This window comes from Hermetia illucens, chromosome 6 (genome assembly GCF_905115235.1).
Source record: "Hermetia illucens chromosome 6, iHerIll2.2.curated.20191125, whole genome shotgun sequence".
Taxonomy (NCBI): Eukaryota; Metazoa; Arthropoda; class Insecta; order Diptera; family Stratiomyidae; genus Hermetia; species Hermetia illucens.
Genome location: NC_051854.1, coordinates 7251915 through 7273068, shown reverse-complemented (window position 1 = coordinate 7273068; position 21154 = coordinate 7251915). Strand labels below are relative to the sequence as shown.

The 21154-nt window shown below is 43.9% G+C and overlaps 1 protein-coding gene across 4 annotated transcripts in view; it reads right to left on the bottom strand.

Moving 5' to 3' along the window:
- Positions 1–21154, bottom strand: part of LOC119659922 (dipeptidase 1) — a 394749-nt gene that overhangs the window by 187022 nt on the left and 186573 nt on the right. For all 4 annotated transcript variants that reach the window (XM_038068255.1, XM_038068254.1, XM_038068256.1 and 1 more), the window contains one exon: positions 17004–17038. The gene's annotated coding sequence lies outside the window, so the exon portion shown is untranslated. The remainder of the gene's footprint in view (positions 1–17003; positions 17039–21154) is intronic.

The window sequence follows — 21154 nt, the reverse complement described above, 5'->3', positions numbered from 1 at the left end:
GCAATTGTATTGCCGGCTACGACAAGCGGTGGAATCCAGACTTCTAAGATGGGCAACGAGTGGACACTTGAGTAGAGACTTGATAAATTGCTGTAAGGTTTGCACATCACCTTACAGCAATTTATCAACTCTCTACTAAGAAATTTCGATCCTGTTTCCACTCCTTGGTTGTCATTTTGGTCACCTCTTTCACCGAGTTCGAGCATTTGCCATATGGGGTGCATTTTCGGCGCCCCTTTGAAAATGGCTTTAATCTTAAAAGGTATAGATCCCTCTAGCATCAAGTAAAATTTCTTGACCATTCCATCACCCCTGATAGCATACAAGCTGGCAGCCTGACAAGGTTCATGCCATCGTGAGCTTTCCATGGCCTTGGAATGTTCTTGGGTATGGTAAACTTTTGTCGTCGTTTCCGGGGCAAAGCGGGCCACTCTCATCCTGGAGGTAGCCACTTGATCAGAGATGTGAGTGAAGGTACAGCCCAGGGTGATTCAAACTGTCTGGCGCTCTGGTTGATGGTGATAGATGAAATTCTATGCATATTGGACACGAGAGGGGTGGTGTATGCCGACAATTTGGTGATATTGGCTTCAGGGCTTCAGGGATGTTTCCCTCCATTATGAGAGCGACATAATGGGGGAGGTGTGTTTGTGGGCCGCAAGACGCGAACTCGGAATAAATTTGAACAAAGAGGAACTGATGCTTTTTTCGAATGAAACAAAGAAAACTGAATTCACTACCCCGCGGCTGAACGAGCAGAGATTGGTTTTTTCCTCCAATGTAAAGTATCTGGGTTTAATCCTAGATTTGGAACTAAACTGCCGATTGAACATAGAACTGAGGATTAAGAAGGTCTGTATAGCTTTCTATGCCTACTGGGAGACCTTAACGAGGCAATGGGGCCTCTGGCCGAGAGTGGTTCTCTAAATGTACACAACCATGGTGTGTCCCACCCTAATGGTTCTATTGTGTAGTGGCAGGTGCTGACGAAAGAGTACAGTGGAATAAAGCTTAATAGGATTCAAAGCATCGCATGCGCAAGTACTAGCGAGGCTCTACCGTTCCACCCGGCAGATGCTCTGAATATACTTCTAGACCTCCACATTAAATATACTGAAACGTGCTGTGTTTTCTGACTACGTGACTCCGGATGCTGGAAGGCGAAACTCTAGGGCCATAGTAGCATCCTAGATGAAGTAATTCTGATACTCTTAGCAGTAGACTTCCGATGTAGTGCAGAATGGAAACCGGCTGCGTGTTGCAAGGCTACGAAACAGTATTTCACCAATGAATCAGAGCAGGTCTGTGGAGCTGGCGCGGGAGTTTTCCCACGATTCGTCAGTGTATTCCCAGAGGAAGTGCTGTCGATTATGGAAGCCTGCCAATGGCTGGGGTGTAATTTGATCCCCAGATGTAACATAGCCATTCTGACTAACAGCCAAGTGACCATTAAGACCTTCTACTTAACGACGACCTCCTTCAGGCTGGTGGGGCAGTGCAGAAATGTGCTGATTAGTGCGGGCGGTCACGATCCTTTGGGGTTTCGGTCATAAAAGCAGAAAGGGGAACGAGCGAGCTGACAGACTTGCAAGGCGGGGCTCCGTTATGGGCAGTATTTCGATGAGCGCAGTTTCTGTCCCGCTGACGACTGTTAAGGTGGTATCTACTTAGCAACCATGGATTCTACCTACAGTAAAATGCAATCTTGAAAGGTCTTGTGTTATTTAAGCGCAAACCCATACAAAACTACAGTACTCTGCATGGGAGGCTAGCCTATAGGGAATCATATCGCCAGACTGAGAATACTCTACAATTCGTATTATCGAAATTATGGCGAAGATGGAGAAACCTTCAAGTACTTCCTTTGCGATTATCCAGCTCTAGCTAGAGCCAGGCTACGGACACTAGGTAAAACATTCTTTCCGTACCTTAGAAAGATCTCTAGCTGCAGGGTGGATGAGCCGCTTTCTTTCGTGAATGCTATGGGCTGGCTCTGAAGATCTAACCCGGCTGGAGTTTGCCTTTTTGCCATTACCACAGTAGTCATGATTTGTGCAGTTTGTACCATCCAAACGGACCGCAGTGCTAATTGGGTTCTTTGGAGCAGCCGCTGATGCCTAACAACCAACCCTGAATTCAGAAATCGTGGCCTAAAGCCAATTCATATAGAATACTTTAGGTGAAGGAAGTTTCTATTGTGTCGAAGTATGAATCCTTCCATGGGAGTATAATTTTTATTCAAAATTTGAGTAGAAATATCCCGATTGACAGTTTTTCGAACACCTTAAGTACATAGTGAATAGCACGAACGCAGTCGACCGCCAGGAATTTTCCCCTCGGCTTATGGAGGTATTCAATTCCTCCCACTTATATTGGTGGCCAACCTTTACTTTTAAGTGGCTAGCTTCATGCCCTGAGCGTAAAATTGGTCGAAAAGGTGTATCAAAATATATGAAAATTAGAAACCATCTATCTAAATAGGTGGCTTGATCCAAATACAGTAACTGCAACAGTTTCATCCCTGCTACCAGACCCAGAGGCGATTTATAATTATGCATACCAAGTAACTAAACTCTAGTTGTTTGGGGTGATAATCTCAGTCTAAAATCGAGCAATCGGTACTCAAGTATCTTTGAGTTTCAAATCTCAATCTTTATTTTTCTTTTTCTTTATTAGGTGATAGGGTTTTCTCTCTATGACTTCATAAGAGTTTTGCCCTTTCCTTCAGCTTCTTATTTTAATGCCTGCATTTTGATGCCAGACTTGTACACTAAGGAAGCTATTCATTCCAAGAAAGAAGAGCCTTTAAAGGATGGTTTCTAGATGAAATTTTGAGCTACCTACGGGTGGGGATACTATGTTAATTGCTTGCTAAACAAGGGGTTCTCGTTATACACTACATTCTCCGAAATGTTACATAACAGAAGCATATTTCCACTGAAGAATGTACTACCAAATGGAAAGTATATCCAGCGGAAAACAACTATATTATTTTAGCGCCCAATGTGGGTATATTGTCTATTAAGTCGTACTAAATTAATGTGGGAAAAATAGGGTCCCAAGGCGATAAACTTCAATTCAAACTATCCCAATTCTTCAAGATGCTGCTCCTCAACTGATAACAAGTAATTTTTTTATCTCCTGCCTCCTAACCAAAAATATCCTGAATCATAAGTGTGCTCGCTTCTCCTTCCCACCAAAAAATGTCCCAGTTGAATGGATTAAATTAACTGGAAAGCTGCAAAGTATTGTTTATTCCGAAAGCGTATTTTCACCTTAGCACTTTCCGACCATTCCTCACTTTCAGTCCTGTTTACTCCACACTCACAATATTTGCATAAATTCCCAATTTTTCGTGCTTTTTTCAACTTCCTCCCTCTCTGGCTATCTCACCCCCATGTATGTAATAATTTCTGTTTCAACATCGTTCATCATGTTATTTTAAAAAATTAAATCGGTCAAACGTTTATTTTTTGGGGACAACTTGGGGCTGAGAGATTCCCCGAAGCTGCTAGCTACCCCCGGATTTCACTCATGTGGGGGCAGAACGGGGATTTCGAATGTAAAAGGACACAAGCAAAATTTATTATTCGCTAAGCTCTGTGACATCTGTAAGCAGATTATGTGTACGTAACATTTTATGCTGCCAGTCCCCAGGACCCTTAATTCACACGAACCCGACCAGAAACAGAGGGAAAAAAACTTGCCAAACGGTTGTGGTGGGTGCCATGAAAATTCAGTGACCGTTGATAATCAACAACGACACAACCATTAGCAGCAAACCCGACCCGGGGAATTTTAATTTAATTCAATGTAGCGAGGGCTAATTATTTTTTGGTGGGATGAGGGTCGAAAAGTGCGGAATTTTATTTACATTTCGACAGATGTAGGAAAGTGGAGTAGCTCTGGTATTCAGATTTTGGCGAATTTGTTGCTGATGGATCTTGTTAATATTTTATATTCGGAGCTGACAAGGGTTTCTTTGTTTTCATTTTTATATGGTGTCATGACCCTTGTTTTCCGCGTCTAAAAGGGATTTTCAGGAATATTTTTCAAGAGCTAAATAATCACTTCAAAATAGTTAAAAGGGTTAGTATATGTAAACAGCCGGGAAACCAGTAGCGAACCTGTTGACACACCACAGGGTTGGGGTAGTCAGGAGTGCAATCCAAGTGTTATGTCAAAAGGTGAAGGCTTACTGGGACAACAATCAGTCATGGTCTGCATAGACAGTTAGGAAGCAGGTCATTGGGGCACGAACAGTACATCTAATATAACCAAATGTAAATAATATGGCCAGGATGTTGATTGAGATCTGACTGTCAAGATAAAACTGACTACACGACTAGGTAGAATACATATTTATCCCTTCGCCGTAATTAAACGCGTAATTACTACATAGATTTGGAGAAAATATGCTTAATTGTAACAGAAAAATATTGATATGGAATAATAGATAAACTAACTATGGCCAGCCTTCATTTTCATGCTTGTAAACCGGACTAAAAACAAGTAGATGAGGCAGAAACCCATATGGGTACTGAGGTGTTTGTTGGGAAGGGGAAAGGTTATAGGATTGAAGTGTTGGAGTTGGGAAAAGATTATTATTTATTGAAAGAGTTGCACGACGAGAAACTTATATTGAAAAAACGGCAAGTCAGCTTAACAACTGAAACAAAATGGAAGTCACGATTTCTGTTCCTTGGAGCTACAAAGCGGCTCAAGTTTGAAGGAGCATTGCTGGTAGCTTTGAGAAGGACATGAGGATGGACGATTCCGTAGTCTACATAATGACGAAATCTATGAGCGATACCATGACCGTCAGGTTGTGGATAAAATCCGACTAAATAGGTTGCGGTGGACGGGTCACTTAATCAGTATGGATGAAGATGATCCAGCCCGAATATTCTACAAGAGCAATATCTATGGTAGAAAAAGAAGACGAGGCAGACCCTGCCTGAGGTGGAACTATGGCCTAGGCCAGGGCGCCAGACAATTTTTAGGGATATCGAATTGGTGGACCTTGGTGAAAAACCAGTATGTCTGGAGTTTCGTATTAAGGTAGGCCCAGACCGGATACCGGTTGCTGCGCCGTTAATTATGACGATTGCTTCCTTCGGGGTTTTTGGCGTTAAACTTTTTGGTTGCGATTAAGTTGTAAAAACTGAGAAAGGGAGCAACTGGCGCCCGAAATATTGATATCTGATATCTCAATACAATAGAGCTGTATCTAATCAAAAAGCAATCTTTTCGTTTCATTCGCTATGATCTCAAGCTCCTAGCCAGCTACATCGTAGCCAGACACTACTACTCAAGAGTTGTCTATGTGTGGAGTCTATGCTTGTAGAGCCCTGAGTTACATTAGCTTGTAGAAAAGTAAATTTAATAATTTCTAGGTAACTCAAAGGTCAAAGGGGCTGCGGGAATGGTTTCAAGAAACATCCAGGAACAAACTCCCGAAATGGGAAAAGCTTCACTCGCAAAACAACAGAACAAAGGGAACAAGTTATTTGCCAGCACCAGATGGACCCAGCACTTGTAAAAGGTAATGGATCCAAAAAATACAAAAATATGAAAATATGCAAGAATCGAAATGCGGAAGAGGAAGCTAGACAACAGGAGCATACAACCTTATGTGGTCTCCAACCGTAGACACAAATCCGAAGGAAATTTCGGCATATCTCCAATTTAAAGTAGCCTTAAGGCCTGGCGACTTGGGAAGAGTCTATGTCATATTAGTGGATCTCTAACTGGAACTTCAAATCTCTAATTGGAGTTTCAAATGATATAACCCTCGAAAAGTTCTTAGGTCATAGCTTTCTGACCACCAAAAGACAGGAAGCCATTCTAATGTCAAGAACATTGATAAAATAACTACATTCGGTCGCGGTTCAATTCTCACTGGGGGCAGAGGGATTTGTTATCGTTATTGGATGTCGAATACCAGTCGCCTCACCTATGAATGAGTACCTCAGCCAAATCAGGGTCATAATTTCGGGCGAGCACAATGCTGACCACACTGCCTCCTACAGGGTACTGTGATCGTGTAGTGTACCGTTAAGGTCTTGAATGAAATGCTTGAATGAAATGCTTTAACACATTTCAAGGTCCTAATTGGATTGTTGCGTCAATGATTATTATAATCAATTACCCTTTGGTGGGGTATAGTGTGTCAACCACGCCTAGGTGTCAACGTTCGTGGTTAGCTGAAATGTACTTCAACTCCCCCACGACTCGCCGAGACGCCCATACTCCACATTTCCTGTTCTGCGCCAAGTGCCCTTGAGGCGGCCCATTCTTTGACTATCTTTGAAAATAGGATTGCATCACAGAGCGTAGCTCGCAATGCAATTGTGGCCCCTCCTTAATATGTGACCTATCCACTGCCACTACCGTCTTCCGATCACAGTGCGTATTGATGCCACACCTGGGCGCCGATCAAATTCTTCGTTTGAAATAGTATCAGCCCATCGTACTCTGATGATACGACGCAAACAGGTGTTGACCAACGCTTGGAAGTTTTTGTTAACAGTGGGGTTCGCTTTCCACGTGGCACTCCTATATAACAAGGGAAAGGCACTTGCACGAAACAGTGTCAGTTTGATGTGGGTGCTGACATTACTCCGGAATGCCCCTCCTGCTTAGTGCGTGCCTCCTTGTTCGCACTATCGAATTTTTCGAAATCGATGAAGAGCAGGTGCAGCGAAGATCTAAACTCCCCGTACTGTTCTAAAACTATTCTTAAGATGTTGATGTGGTGAATGCAGGAAGATCTCGAGCGAGAACCACCCTGCTCTCACGTACCTTTACACCTTTACCTTAAAACGAATAGCTTTTTTGGAGTCTCAACGACGCCAGAGGTGAGGCAGCACCTGAAGAGTTGCCTCTGCCCTGGTAAGAAACCGTAGCCGTCCTTGCCCCTCTTTTAACTACACAGTTCTTCTCGCAATCTGGATACGTCACTTTATAGCATGCAGAATTCGTGGTTTAACTTCTGGGCCTTGTGGGGATCCTAGCCGGTCTTTGAGTTAGTGAATCCTACTCGATGGCACCGTTTCGATGTTCTACCACCGATTATTTAAGCTTCGATGAAGCTGCAGAATATGTGACTTCTATTCTTCTTTTCCCTTTCAAGTTGTTAATGAGGGACGTCAGTGTCCAGATTACTAGCCACTTCGCCTTTTCCTCATAAAACTTTTAATAATCGACTGTGAAAAGCCCCTCTTCACTCTGGTGTCGATGTCTCATAAAAAAAGACGAAACGGCAAGAAACACAGGCACATCCTTCTTTTACAAACTGGAAGGAGGAAAAAGAATAGGACTCGCAACCCAGCACTAATCTCTAACACTTCAGCCCAGCCCGTTCCAACTTCAATCATGCTCGACGATAATTTCCTTCCTTTAGCCCAGCCCTCCCCAGCTTCAATAAAAGGTTCCCCGCTTCTGCTTCGACCATTTCCTTATCAACAGTAATATTACCGCCATCCCTAACCAACTGCCGGAGAGAGCCATACCTTCAGCCCCTGACTTCCTAAAAGCCAATTGGAAACGTATAAATGCACGCCTCAATTCAAAATTTCAGTTTCTCCTCCTCCCCTCCAAAAACTAAGTCTCTAACGATATCATCAACCTGATAGTTCGTCTAACACGTCTAACAACGATTCAGCAAGTATGCAATGAACTGATCCCAATCCATTTCCTCAATTACAGCAATTTGATCTACCTTGCCAACGATATCCTGGAAGATATAAAATATAAGAAGGCCCTCCGACAGAAATTATATAGAAACAGGTACTTTCCGTAATCCCCACACATCTTGCATAAAACCTGATCCCCAGGCAGGTGGATCCGCAAGAGAGTTCTCACTCCTAACACCAACTAGCTCTACAATTACCTCAGCACCGAACTGAACCCTGCCACAAACCAAGAGCTCAGATAAACCATACCCGCCATCCTATCCTTAATTATTGACGATTACTTCTACAGCCCCGATCTTCCCCATCTTCTTCTGCCAAAACCTTCGAGCGGATAATAAAACCTCAGATATACGAACAAGGTGATGCCAACAACGTTATCCCCAGTTTCCGATTCGCCAACCAACCCAAATACTCGGTAGAACACGCCGCCTCCATTCTGAAATAGGACGCTCTTTTAGGACCAAACCGGAAAACCTCGAACCTGTCTCCTCGATCTAAGGAAAGATTTCCCCTCTGTATGAGAGTTCTGACTCGCTTTTAAGTTTTCGGGGATTTTAAATTTCCTTCGGCATCACTACAAGCTAATTCTTAGCTTCCTAAATGGGCGAAAATCCCAAGCCCACTTATAATTATGTCTCTACGGTTTTACCGTTTTGTGACCACAATCAGAGCCCTGCTGAGACAAACACAATGGTGCCAGTATATATTGAGTGCATGGCTAAATTTATTTATATTGGTGGATGCGAGACCTAGCTAAATTTCTACCGAACTAAGGAGTGGGTAACACGCCGAGGTCGCTTGAACGTAACCACCATCCCCATGAAACTCCCACTAGGGGGCCAACCGCTATAATCGAGCTGAATGCAAATGAGATAGGAATTCTCTTGAAACATGTGAATTCAGGGGCTATCCCGGCTCCCACGGTACCTCTGGTAAGGTTTCGTGATCAACTGCCACTTCATATGAGTCCCCATACAAATTCGGGTCTGTTCGCCCTAATAGGCTTTTGGAGCATTAGCCTACTGGATCCCGGCCAGCAAACAAAAGTGAATACAGCGTTTCCCAGTGCCATCAACATGGAAGTTCTCCTCGGCTACTTGGTTTTGTTATGGCGGACAGGGTTACTGCCTCGTCTTCCTCATCACCTCCTCAGATCACCAAGCCAACATAGATTCACACCTCTCGACACCTTACTCATGCTCTGCTGTTATCAGTCCTTTATACCACCCTCTTCTTCTTGCTCACCACCGACCTCCCTAAACCACCTTCGCACCTGGACGCCATCTGAGCCCACCGACATCCGGCGGCTTGATCCTTTATATCTCCAGCAAAGGCATCCCGGTAGGTGAAGTGTTCCTGAATTCTTTCCTGATCCCTAAATCCCCAGAAATGTGAAACTTGTTTCAAGGAAACATCTGCTTGACGCCGGAAATGTAGAGGGACACATCTGTCCTGCGCCTCAAAAACCGCAACACTCCGCAACAACCCCAACTGTCAAAAATGTCATATATCTCGGGGTGTACATCATCCAGTGCCATGGTGACACTGGATCGCGCAACTGGTGCTTTCATATTTCTATGCCTATCCCAGGGCCACAGAAGTTAAGTTTTTTTCCAAAAACAGCTTATCCGTCGTTTTATCTTCTCGTTCGACTCTACTTCATCCCAAATAGAACGACACAGGCGCCAAGTGGGCAAAGTTCTCCGCCATTGCTCCAACACCAAATGGCGACCGTTCCCAATACATCTCCAATCAGGTCCTGTATGAAGGCAACCTTCTGCAAGCTCATTTGTTCCCTAAATTGCTCGTTACACTCCAACCCCAAAACCGACATTTTGATCTCCGGGGTAGAGTAGTCTTCTACACGGGCAACTACTCCTAATCCCAATTTTGCAAACCCTTCCATCACTAGCACCCATCGAAGCTTCTAGTCCCATATTGTTCCTGTAGCCACTTTAGTCATGCAGCTCCCAAGGCAGAGGGGATTCCGCTGATTTAAAACAGAAGAGACCCAGAATGTAAAAAGCACAACTTAGAAAAGTCCCGTCTCATTACCCCAGGTAGTGCCCATACCTGAAACTCCTGAAATCCCTGAAAAGGGCAAACTTTCCAACCAACATAACCCAGCACATTTTACATCCAGAGAGTCTGGTTACATCGTTACTTTGTAGTACTATTACAAGGGTGTGCTTTTCCGGTATCCAATTGGCATTAATATTCAACATAAGAGGATCTACCAATCGTTTTCTGATCAGACAAGGAGACAAAAATTGAAATCAGCTCCCATAAACGACGTTATTTCTGCCTTCCGCTATGGGGTATAAAGGCTATGACAAGGGTCATAAGAGCATAAATGAGATTAAAAACAAATTCAGGAAAGCCAAATTTTTAGGCCCAAAGTCCCATCCCCTCATAAATTTGCCTAATTGAAATAAGATGGTCGTACATATGCAAATCTGATCAAATAATCAGCAGAAAAGTTTTCAAGTCTCTTATCGAAAGTATCAATTTTCCGGAAAATCCAGCATCCTGACAAGCATCGGCGAGAGAAAGAAAAAAACCACTTGAAAAATTTATTTCCACAAAATTGTCCTCCAAACATCTAAAATATGATTTCACTTTCTTCAGTTTCTGGTCATGATATCATGCAGGAAATTTATGGTCAAACGATTGCAAAATATGCAAATGGCCAAAAGTCCTGTCCTTTGAGCATAAGCAATTCGGCTGGGAAGGAAAACTTCACAGCACGATTTTCATAGCCTCAAAATTGTCACGACTTCGGTTTGTAATGACGATAGGGCGGTATGTCCCGGGCATAAAACAGAGTTTTCCTTGTGCTGGGAGAAAAGGAAATCACATTCTTCGTGGTCTTGAAACATTGCCTTTGATTCCGAGGACTTTCTTGTCCTGGGAGCGTGGACGATGGCGTTTGGAGCAGGCAAGGGATGGAAAGATAGAAAGCCATGTCCATGAATTTGAATGACCATCACCATGGGGTCCCGCTGTTATGCTTGACGAAATTCGGTTCATGTGGTTCTTTTGCTTTTGTTTCTGGGCTATATCACGTTTTTGTTCAATTATATGACTTTCTGGATCTTCTTTCGATGAAAAACGGGCAGGGGAGGGAAGTTTAGAGGAAAAAACAATGTCAAAGTTGTTGGAAGCTTATCCGTTTGTCGCAGCTTTGTAGCTAATTCCAGTCGAAAACCATTGAATTATACAAATGCCTGCAATAACCTTCAGTTTGAAAATCACAACTCGGACTGGACAACTTCCGCACTCGGGCAGAATTCAAAAATCCTTATTTAATCCACTTACAGCCCCGCTTCACACAGAAGCACCCATGATTTTTTTAAGTAGTCCACTATCGTTTACGCCACCCTCATTCGGCCATTATCAGGCCATCCTGGTTCCAGCTTAACGTTGTGTTGTGCGTACCAAAATTGCTTTCGCAAATGGTCTTGTTTGCGGAACATCGCAGTCCGTGCTAATTTATGTTTGCAATCCTTGAATATTGAATAAATTGATCCTCACACCTTATTTTCGACCCTGTCCCATCATCGCTTGGCAATTTTTTTTGTTTGTCCTTTAAAAACCAGAACGACTGCAATTATCGGGCATGTCCTTTTTCTCAATGTGATGTACGTAACGAGTAAAGGCGAAAAAGGACTCGCCCAAAAAAACCCACGCACCTTCCGCCGTGATTATGATGGTCGGTGCCCGGCGATTGAAAACGAAATTCGAAAGCTTTGGGGACGATCTTTTTCTGCGTTCTTCGTTTGGAAAATTGAGATAAACCCCTTTCAAAGTAAATGGACCAATATTGCATGGATTGTGAATATTTAGAGGGATTGATTAGGAAGGGCTACTGAGCAATTTATTGAAGGGGTTTTCTCGCAAGTAAGTGTAAAATGCTTTGAATGGCCACTTGGTTTTTACGATCCTTTTATTGACGTAAGTTATGCGGGATTATTCCATTCGGAAACCAAATTCTAATTGAGGAGCCTTTGGACAACGGTGAGTAGAAATAAAAGCTCTTTGTGTTTGAAAAATGTGATACTTAGTTAAAAATATTTATTGCATTTCGTCCTGAACTCGGTTGGATACATTTTTATCTTTTTGGCTATCGGCAGTGATTTTCTTGAACATACTCAATCAGCTTTCAGAAAGTGATAGATAGAACACACGAAAATTAACGGAAGGAAATCTATTGCCTTTTGAAGCAGAATTCCTTCAGACACAAAGGAGGTTGGGGGGAAAATTCAGGACTTTTTAACTTCTGAATGCACCTTATAGTAAATGTCGAAGATATATGTCTGTTTAGGAACAAGCAGTTGGGAAGGAAAAGAAAGGCTGAGTGCTTAGATAGAAGCGGGATAAATTTTCCGACCAGATATTTGGCGTTCCTTCTACCTCAAACTTCGGCAGATTCCTCAGCGTGTAAGGACCCAAGATGAGGTAACCCTTAGATCCGCTCAATGTAACAGTGCGAAAAAGGAACTCCGGTGCAACATGCTGTTGGCAGGAACTAATCAATGACGTTAGCAGGAAGCCATGGGGGTTTGGGCATAAGCTGGTTACCATAAAACTCGATACTCGTCGAGCACCCTCTTCCATGAAAGCAGTGAAGATTGAAGAAATCGCCCAGCCACTTTTCCTGTCCCCCAGCTGACGCTGCCGATAAGAGGGTGAGACTCACTCTTCACTGTAAAGCAACTAGAGAAGACGCTCCTTTTCATGAATGACAGGAAAGCACCAGGACCCGATGGTATTCCCAGCGAAATGCTGAAAGTTGTATGTAAGTATCAGCCGGACTTTCTACTCAGCGCATTCAACTCGTGTTTAACAGTGGTGGTTTTTCCCTATCGCTGGGAGGTTACCAGGTTTGTGCTGATAAGCAACTGCAAAGATGACCCCGATGGGCGGTCGCCGTCCCATTCTCCCAGTTTATCGGACACAGCAGGGAAGTTGCTTGCGAAACTCATCAAGCCAAGACTGACTGGCTGTGTGTTGGGCGGAATATCCTTGCAAAAACTTGCACCAACACAACTCATTTAAAGCAAATCGCCTATGCGCAAGTTTCGCCAGGTTGCACACTAAGAAGTTTGGGAACTGAGATGTTTCTTCAGTCGTCCGCTCCAAGAAAAATGTCGATGCCTGCAGATGCTCAGAAAATTGGATACACTAATTAAAGCTCTTGTGAAACCATTTAATTCCGTCGTCCCGCACTGCCGGGGACACGACAGTCGAGTGAACCATTGCGTTTCATATCTAGATCAGACTTAGTGGGGAAAGAGCGTTAAGGGCAAGCAAGAAAATTGACTGTTCCATCTAATGCCTACGATGACCAAATCAATTAAAATTCTCCTTAGTTTAGCTCGCTGGACCCATGCTAAGGTAATGACGGAGCTCTCTTGGAACCCTGCGGAGTCGAGTAAAATATTGCCTATCAAAGCTGTCATGAGTGGAGTTCCGCCACTAACGTGCTTCTCCGGTGCTTCTAGCAAAAACCGATAATAATTTCAATTGTAGACGCTATCTTGGTGGCCAGCAAAGTTTTTTATTTCACAAATACTAATATTTCGCAAGGAGCTTGTTACCTCCCTCAGTTCCAGGTATTCGGTAGCACCGTGGCAACGACCTGAAGAACATTCTTCGAAGGTATTTTTTCGACGGGGAGATTCGTCGCAAAGATTTGAACTTTTGAGGACCTATCTGGCTCGTATTCATTGCGTTAATCTTGCTAATAACCAATTAAATGCAAAATTTGGCAAAATGGGCACCAGAAAGGATTCATTGTGGTCAATGCGCATTGAGCGTTCCCTTGGAAGCAACGGGATTCGATGGTCTGCCACCCTACACACTGCTGCTGGGAGCGCTACTTGTCCCGCGCGCTTAATCGCGTCCAAGGACAGGCAATGGGCACGCTTTTTCAAGAACTTCAGCAACTACTACAACTTCGCGCTCCCCGAGGGAGAAGAGTTGCGTTCAACTTGGTGGCGTTGTCAATACAATTGAGACAAGCGTTACGTCAAACGAACTAACTAAGTTAGATTCTAGAGTGTGCTCGGTATAACCACATGAAAGCAAGCGTTAACCGGTAAAATACGCCTTCGTCACCTTAGAACCGATTTCAGAGAGAATATTGGCTACAGCTACGGCCCATTATACTGCATCTTAATAGCTGAATGCTAGCACTGTCTTAGCGGTGAAAAAGGCTGAGGCGCACAGTCGCCACTCTGGGCGAGTGGAGCTCCTTGTGACGCTTGGTGTAACAGATATTGAAGGACTATTTACAGCACCGTGCCCTGCTCTATGAGATTGGTGAAGGACAGCGTAAAATTAAGGTCATATCGGGGGCAGTCCAAGGATCCATCCTTGGTCGGAGCCTTTTGAAGGCGTTAGATAGTAGTTCTCTATGACTCGAGATGCCTGATGAATCGCATCTGGTCGGATGATATTGCGACACTGGTTACTAGAAGTACGATTGAACAAGCTACTGGGAATGATCTGCAACGAGTTAACAGATGGATGGCTGAACATCTTTTCTTCCTAGATCTGGTGAAGTCATTGTCGAAGCCATGTTGAAGCTGGCGAGATCATGATAGACACGAAGATAAGCTACCTCGAACAGATTTGAAACACCACAGACAAGGATTCCTATGAAAAAGCCACGGAAATAAGGGAGTCCCGCTTGTGTAGAGAGAGACCGCATTTTCTGTGAATGACATTAATCGTGGAAATGAGAATCGAGGGGTAATTGGACCACCCATCTCATCAAAAACGCACGGCCGTAGTTCAATCGAAACCCCGGTGACATTGACTATTAGCTGAGCCAGCTGTTCAGCGGTCACGGGTATTTGTAGTCTTACCTGCACACAATCGGAAAATCATGGTCATCCCACTGCGTTTATTGGAAGGATGTGGAGGATGATGCCTCCCACTCCTTTTTCCTCTGCGAAAGGTCGGAGTGCCATAACCAGAAAGGCTGTCATGTGTCCCCGACAACATAGCTCAGGTCATGCTATAGAGCGAGGACACGTGGAGCAAAGTAACACCTTACACTCAAGGCATTCTTAAAGCGAAAAATATGTATGTAGATATGAGAGATACCAAGGTAGCTGAGGTCCAGTAAACCACGGGTTTGTGCCCGTACAGTAATTATTTTGATTATTTTGGCCGGTAATCGGTCTGAGGCAGGAGTCTGACCATCAGTTTGTAAAAGCATTTCCCCTTCCCATTTCTAAAAACAACTATCAAATCTTCAATGAATTACACTTCGGTTATGCAGTTACGTAGTGTTAGTTTTTGAAGACACTTCAATATGAATAGTCAGACAGAAATAGTCCAGTCAGATTACTGTTCTACGATCAGCTAGGAGCTGACATATAGAACAATCCAGACTGACTATCATTGATCAATAAAAAAAGGAAAAATTTTATTTTTTAATGGGCTATAGTGAGTTTTCTGTTCCTCCGGCATTTCGAGTGCCAATTGGTCCAACTGGCAGAATTGGACCGATGAGGGCCACTAACACTTAAGCCCAGACAAACTAAAGCGTTCCGTATACATTTGCTTACCCCTAGGCTTCTCTCGGTAATTTCTGTGTGGTCCCCAGGTTACGTTAGCTCCTACGACATATATGAAAGTGACAATGAATGTGGCATTCCTTTAAGTCAGAGAAAACTATGGAACCGTATGATCAAATTTGAAAATAAACACGGCGCACGTGGAGCCAAACATTAACAATACCGCGATAGAAGAAGGCACCATGGATTGCATTCTCAACCTCAATCTCACGGTATTTGGAGAGAAATTTACGGACAGAAATCAAAAACGCACGGTTGAGTATCATCGTTACCCACTCGCCCCCTGGTTTTATCGCGATATCCCCTGGAGCTAAAGTAGATTTGCCTGTGGTTGTTGCAGGTGTTCTAAGGTGGCTGGGTGGGGGGCGGGGCAGGAATCCTGCCGGCGAACCAAAACCAAGTACCCAAGGAGAACTTTCACAGTAGGAAACGCTATACTCAATTTGATATGTTAGGGCTGATGCAGTAAGCAAATGTTCTAAGATCTGATCAGAGTGACGAAACCCAAGTTTGCAAGAGGACTCATCCTAAGTTGCTTCTGCCACGAAACCCTACCAGAGGAGTGTTGCGCGTTGCGCCCGCCGTGTTTGCATTGGCAGAATTCATGTCAGTGTCATCGCGGATACCTCAGGGCACAAAATCATCGGTTAGGATCCTGATATGAGAAAGATTTGTGCCAAGCTCGCCCCGATAGTGTTGAAGAATGAACAGAAACAATTATATTAATATTTTGGGATGGATTGAAGTAAACCCTGAACTTTTAGGCAACGTCATTCTAAGGGATGGAACCTGGATTTTCGAGTACGGCCCTAAAATAAAACTGGGTAGCAACAAGTGGTTCATTCCACAGACACCACGTTAAAAGAAGACTCGCATGTAAAAGCTCAAAGTCAAAGCAATGCTGCTCTCTTTGACCAGAAGGGTGTTGCCCATTCGGAATTGGTGTCGGAAGGACAGGCCGTTAATAGTGCCTTCTACGTGAAATTATTAAGAAGATTAAGGCGCCCAGAAAATGTCGTCAATTGAAAGCTACACCTCAACAATGCGCCATCTCACACGCTGGTGATGGGAATGCCACCAATTTGCTGGGTAAATTGAATGGTCCTAATTTCGCCAGGTCCTGGGATCAATTCAGCAGCAGGAAATCCCTTAATTAGTTTTCTAGTAAATTGGTTGACGAAACCATCAGTCAACTGTTTTGAAAACCAACTTCGGCATCCACGGGACGTTTGACGCTGCTAAAACAGCTTGCACGCAAACGTTGAAGGATGGTTCGGTTGCTGACTTTCAGGCAGGTAATGGACAAACCAAGTACCCTTTTCGGGGGCTTGCAAACAGGAGAGTTTACCAGTAGGGTTTCCAGATATCACATGGTTAAACTTGAGAAAGGGTTCGACTGTCAGACTTTGAAGAATAACATGTCTCCAGCGCAATATGGGACATGGGAGAGTGAGAAAGGCAGAAAGTTAAATATCGATACGTAAGATTTCCCAAAAAAGAAGAAAGGAAGGCTATTTCGACAAGGATGTGAAATATGCGGTTGTACATTTTTCTATAATAACAATAAATAAAATCCCTCTCCCAAAATTGAGAGGGACAGAAATGTTCTATATTTACCAGAAATATATGTTTCCACAATTTTGCAATGAGAGCCATAAAAGATTTGAATCTTCCTATACAAAAGATATAAAGAGAGACTTAAAAGTTCGTTACTTACATTTCAAGTAAAACGCATGCGAAAATCGGCTGCATCTGGAAAGAAAAAATATAGTTTTATGACTATTTCAAACTTTAGAGATTCCAAATATTAAAACAAATATTCTTCACATCCTGTTTTTGTGAAAAGCTTGTAGGAGTTTTGAAGAAAAATGTGAAAGAAGAGCAGAACCACAAAAATTATAATTTTTTGGGTGGTTTAATCTGGAAAAATCAATTGAAAATGGTTTTCGATACATATTAGATAAGCAGACATACTAAATCTCACATTCGTTAACGGAAACACTATCTCGAATTAAGGCGGCCTGGTCTGATTATGCTTCAGGTTAAAGTTGCATAATTCGGCAAGTCCTCACACGACCTCCTCTGGTGGCCGCTGGAAACCGTCTTCGGATGGACCAAGAGTGTGTAGGGCCGGGCTGGGAGTAGGCTCATCCAACTGATGAGGATCTGCTTGTCTGCTGATCAAGTGTTAGGGGCAAGTAGATCTGGCGGTGGGATAGACCAAAGCAACAACCCAGGGATCGTCCTCCCTGAACTGGAGAAGGTGCTAATAGGACCCCAAGCCAATGTGGAACAGCACAGTAGAAGAAGTCGGGGTGATGACATGTGCATCATCGGAGGACAAGCTGCTGGCATCCAGGCAGAAGACAGTAGTTGTCGAGAGTAGTGCACTCGGTGCCAGCCGTAGCATCGCTGCGCAGAAACCAACAGCAGGAACCTGCCGTAGCAAGGCGCAGATGGACTGGTGGTTTCCAGCCTGCCATCGAACTAGGTGTAGCGAGTATCAGACATAGTACTCCTGACCCGAAACCCTTGACATTGGGGGATCCCTCAAAAGTAAAAACTGACAAGAACGTTGGTCGCCGTAAACTGACTAAGAAACGAAGGTCCATTTGACTCCTGCTCAAGAGCCAGTATCAGAAGGCCACGCATATTCTCAGTGAGATTGCTAAGAATAAGGAGGCCGGTACTGTCGATGAGCGGGATGAAAAAGACTTCGCTAAATAATAGGCGATTGTTGAGGAATACAATAGCAAACGCCTGGCAGACGAGCAAATGGCGAAGCCCATCGCTCTGAAACGTAATCGATTTCAGGAAGAGGTCGAGCAAAATCACAAGCGGAGCAAAGTGCTCAAAAGCTTAGGCGCTAAGCAACATCTGAAGAAAAGTACGCAGCAACAGTCAGGCAACGGGCCACGAACTGCGAAACCCTTCAGCGACGTGGCCAGGAGAAGCTTACGTGTGGTGGTGGTGAATGGTAATTGCGACTAGGAAAACTAGTGCCGGAGGTGTGGACCAGGGGATTGAGGCCAGACTACCGAAGGTTATTGAGCATCTCCTGGACACCGAAGGTAAACACACGGGATTCATCCCCTGCTTTGATTCCTCTCACGTTGTCGTGTATTCCAAATTATAGTTTGCGAGGACCAATTCTCTAGCAACTTTCTCGGTTTGTGCATCGCTGAGATCAGCGACGCCTGAGAGGGCGTAAAGCACAATGTCATCCCTTACGACGGGATTCCCAGGAGATCGGTAGCTCGCACCTGGTTGCCAAATATCCGCATGGATAAGAACAAGTTCATCCAATCCCTGCGCCTTCAAAACCCCTGAATTCCCCACCTTTTCTACTCCGTAAAAATGGAGAGTGCCTGCAGGCATTGGAAGAGGTCGACTATAAAGTGCGGTTCGGAGTCAGAAACGCCAACGAGCTGTTGAGGAGATGAGGATCGGCGGTCCGATGGGGACTGACAAACCCCCCATCCAGCAGATCATGCTGAGAATAACACAGATAAATCTGCAGCACTCGAAGTGCGCCTCGGCTAATCTGCTTGTCTTCCTCTTAGAGGAAAACATCGACAACGCACTAATACAGGAGCCCTTGGTCGGAGGCGACCGAACCAAAGCAAATATTTTAATTTATTCCACCACACGGGCGACGCTGATCAGGACAGACCTAGAGCATGTATCCTCGCGAGGAAGAGTCCGCACGCATTTCTGTGTCCGGATCTGAATTCCAACGACCTAGTCGTGGTCAACCTGTTGGTAGGCAATGCAAGACATACGCTTTGCGGCAGCTTGGAAATAAACGAGAGAGATGAGTCATTCTTTGATTTTATTTTTAGGTCAAACCTATCAGTCTGTAACAGGGGCAGTACACCAACATTTCATTTCCTCAGCACGGAGAACTGCGACAGTTGGGAGGAGATCTTCGATATCACCCTAATAACCGATAATGAGATTCTTAGGATAGAGGACTGGAGAGTGTCTTACCAGAGATCCTTCTCGAATCACAGTTGGATACTTTTCAGTCTACATCTCGTCGCAGAGATCTCCAAACCCTTCACAGACTCCAGAAGGATCGACTAGAAAAAGTTTGGTCAGGTAATTAAGAACAAACTCTCCGGTGCGCAAATTGGTAAGATTGGTACGACAGATGAACTGGAGTCAAAGGTCGGAGCTCTGGAAAAGGCATTCGTTACTGCCTTTAAAGTCTCATGCCCTACTAAGTACAGCAAAAAGACACTGGCATCGTGGTGGAATGAAGATCTCTCCAGCCTCAGGAAACTGATCAGAGAAATCTTCAACATCTGCTGCAGGCATACATTTTGGCAGCCATACAAGGAATGCCTGAAGAAACACAAGTCGGCCATCAAGTCCGCTAGAAGGCGGGGTGAGCCCCAAGCGTGGGATAGCCACTCTGATGACATCTTCCGGGCTGGTGGGGCAATGCTGAGACGCAGTGAACCGTCTGGGATTTCTAGCTGCCGAGCGGGAGAGCTGCCGAGCGGGAGAGCTGCTTTCCTTCCTGAATGCTACGGGCTTTCTCTGAAGATCCGAGCTGGCTAGACTCTGCCTCCCTGCTCTCATAACAGCAGTCACGGTCTCAGGGACTTTGTTGCATCAAAATGGCGCACCACAGAGCTAATTGAGCTCCTCGGAGTGGCCACCTTGAATTAAAATAAAGTATGTTAAAAGGGAATGTAATTTTGGGGCCCAATGTGGTTCTTTTAAATTTCAAAAAACCGTGGAATTAGCTGGTGAATTCTAGGATTTCACAATGACTAAATAAACTAGGGCCACATTTTCGATAGAGTATACAAAAATGTTTGCACTTAGTTGGAAAAGTGGTTAATGTTAGATCTATTTGCGGCTTGGGTATCATTCATATGAGTTTAAAGATTGATGCTGGAAACCAATACCACCCTTTTCCAAATCAGAAAGATCAAGTAGGTACTAGAGAGATAAATGGCTATCTGGTACCAGTAGAAAGTTCAGGAGTGAAAGTCATTGCGTCACATTTTAAGGTTCCGAAACCCAACTCCGAGTAGGCTCTCCACAATTGTATAAGTGCTATGGAACCAACATATGTGAACTTCCTTAGCATCAAGCACGTGGAAGAACTCTCCGAACTGTCTAGCATAGACGAACGGCTGTGCCTCTTATATGCATTTATTAATGGGAAGTTGCTATTTTATTTGAGACTAGCCTCGATGGGAATCCTTTCCAACCACTTGCTCTCCTACGTAGATTCAAACAGTAAACAAAAGAACATAATTCAACTTCAACTGACTAACCTCTGAGCAATAATCCCCAACAATTCTTCAAAAAATACTTTTGAAAATTTCCCCATAAATTCCAATCTCCCACACGTGGCATTCGTCCTTTTACATCAATCTCGAAATTTCATCGAAAGCTTACGTCATTTCGTTAAACACAGTTTGATAGGCCGCCATTTGTTGAAAACTTTTTGTTTGGCAGTACCTCCTTCCAGTCGGAGTCACATTGCCCATTGAATTTCAACGAATTAATATTCAAGCAGAATACTTCAAGCCTCCGGATTGTATTGAGCATAAATCATTACATCAATAAAATCCTGGAACAGATGGATATTATGTCCTTCGTTATTTACTTGGTCGAAGCGATAAAATCTCTTGATGCATATTTAACTGTTGGATAAGTTAATAGACTTTGGGATTTTTAGGGCCGAATGAAAAGGACCTTTTTGCTGGAACGACTTGAAAGTACTCCTAATTACTGAATAAATACATGTAACTGGTTGAAACATCTGCTCTCAACAATCTTCTCCTTTTTCTCCATTTGTCACTACATGACTAATTTAAAGGGGTTCAATTTTTCCTAGTCCTTATG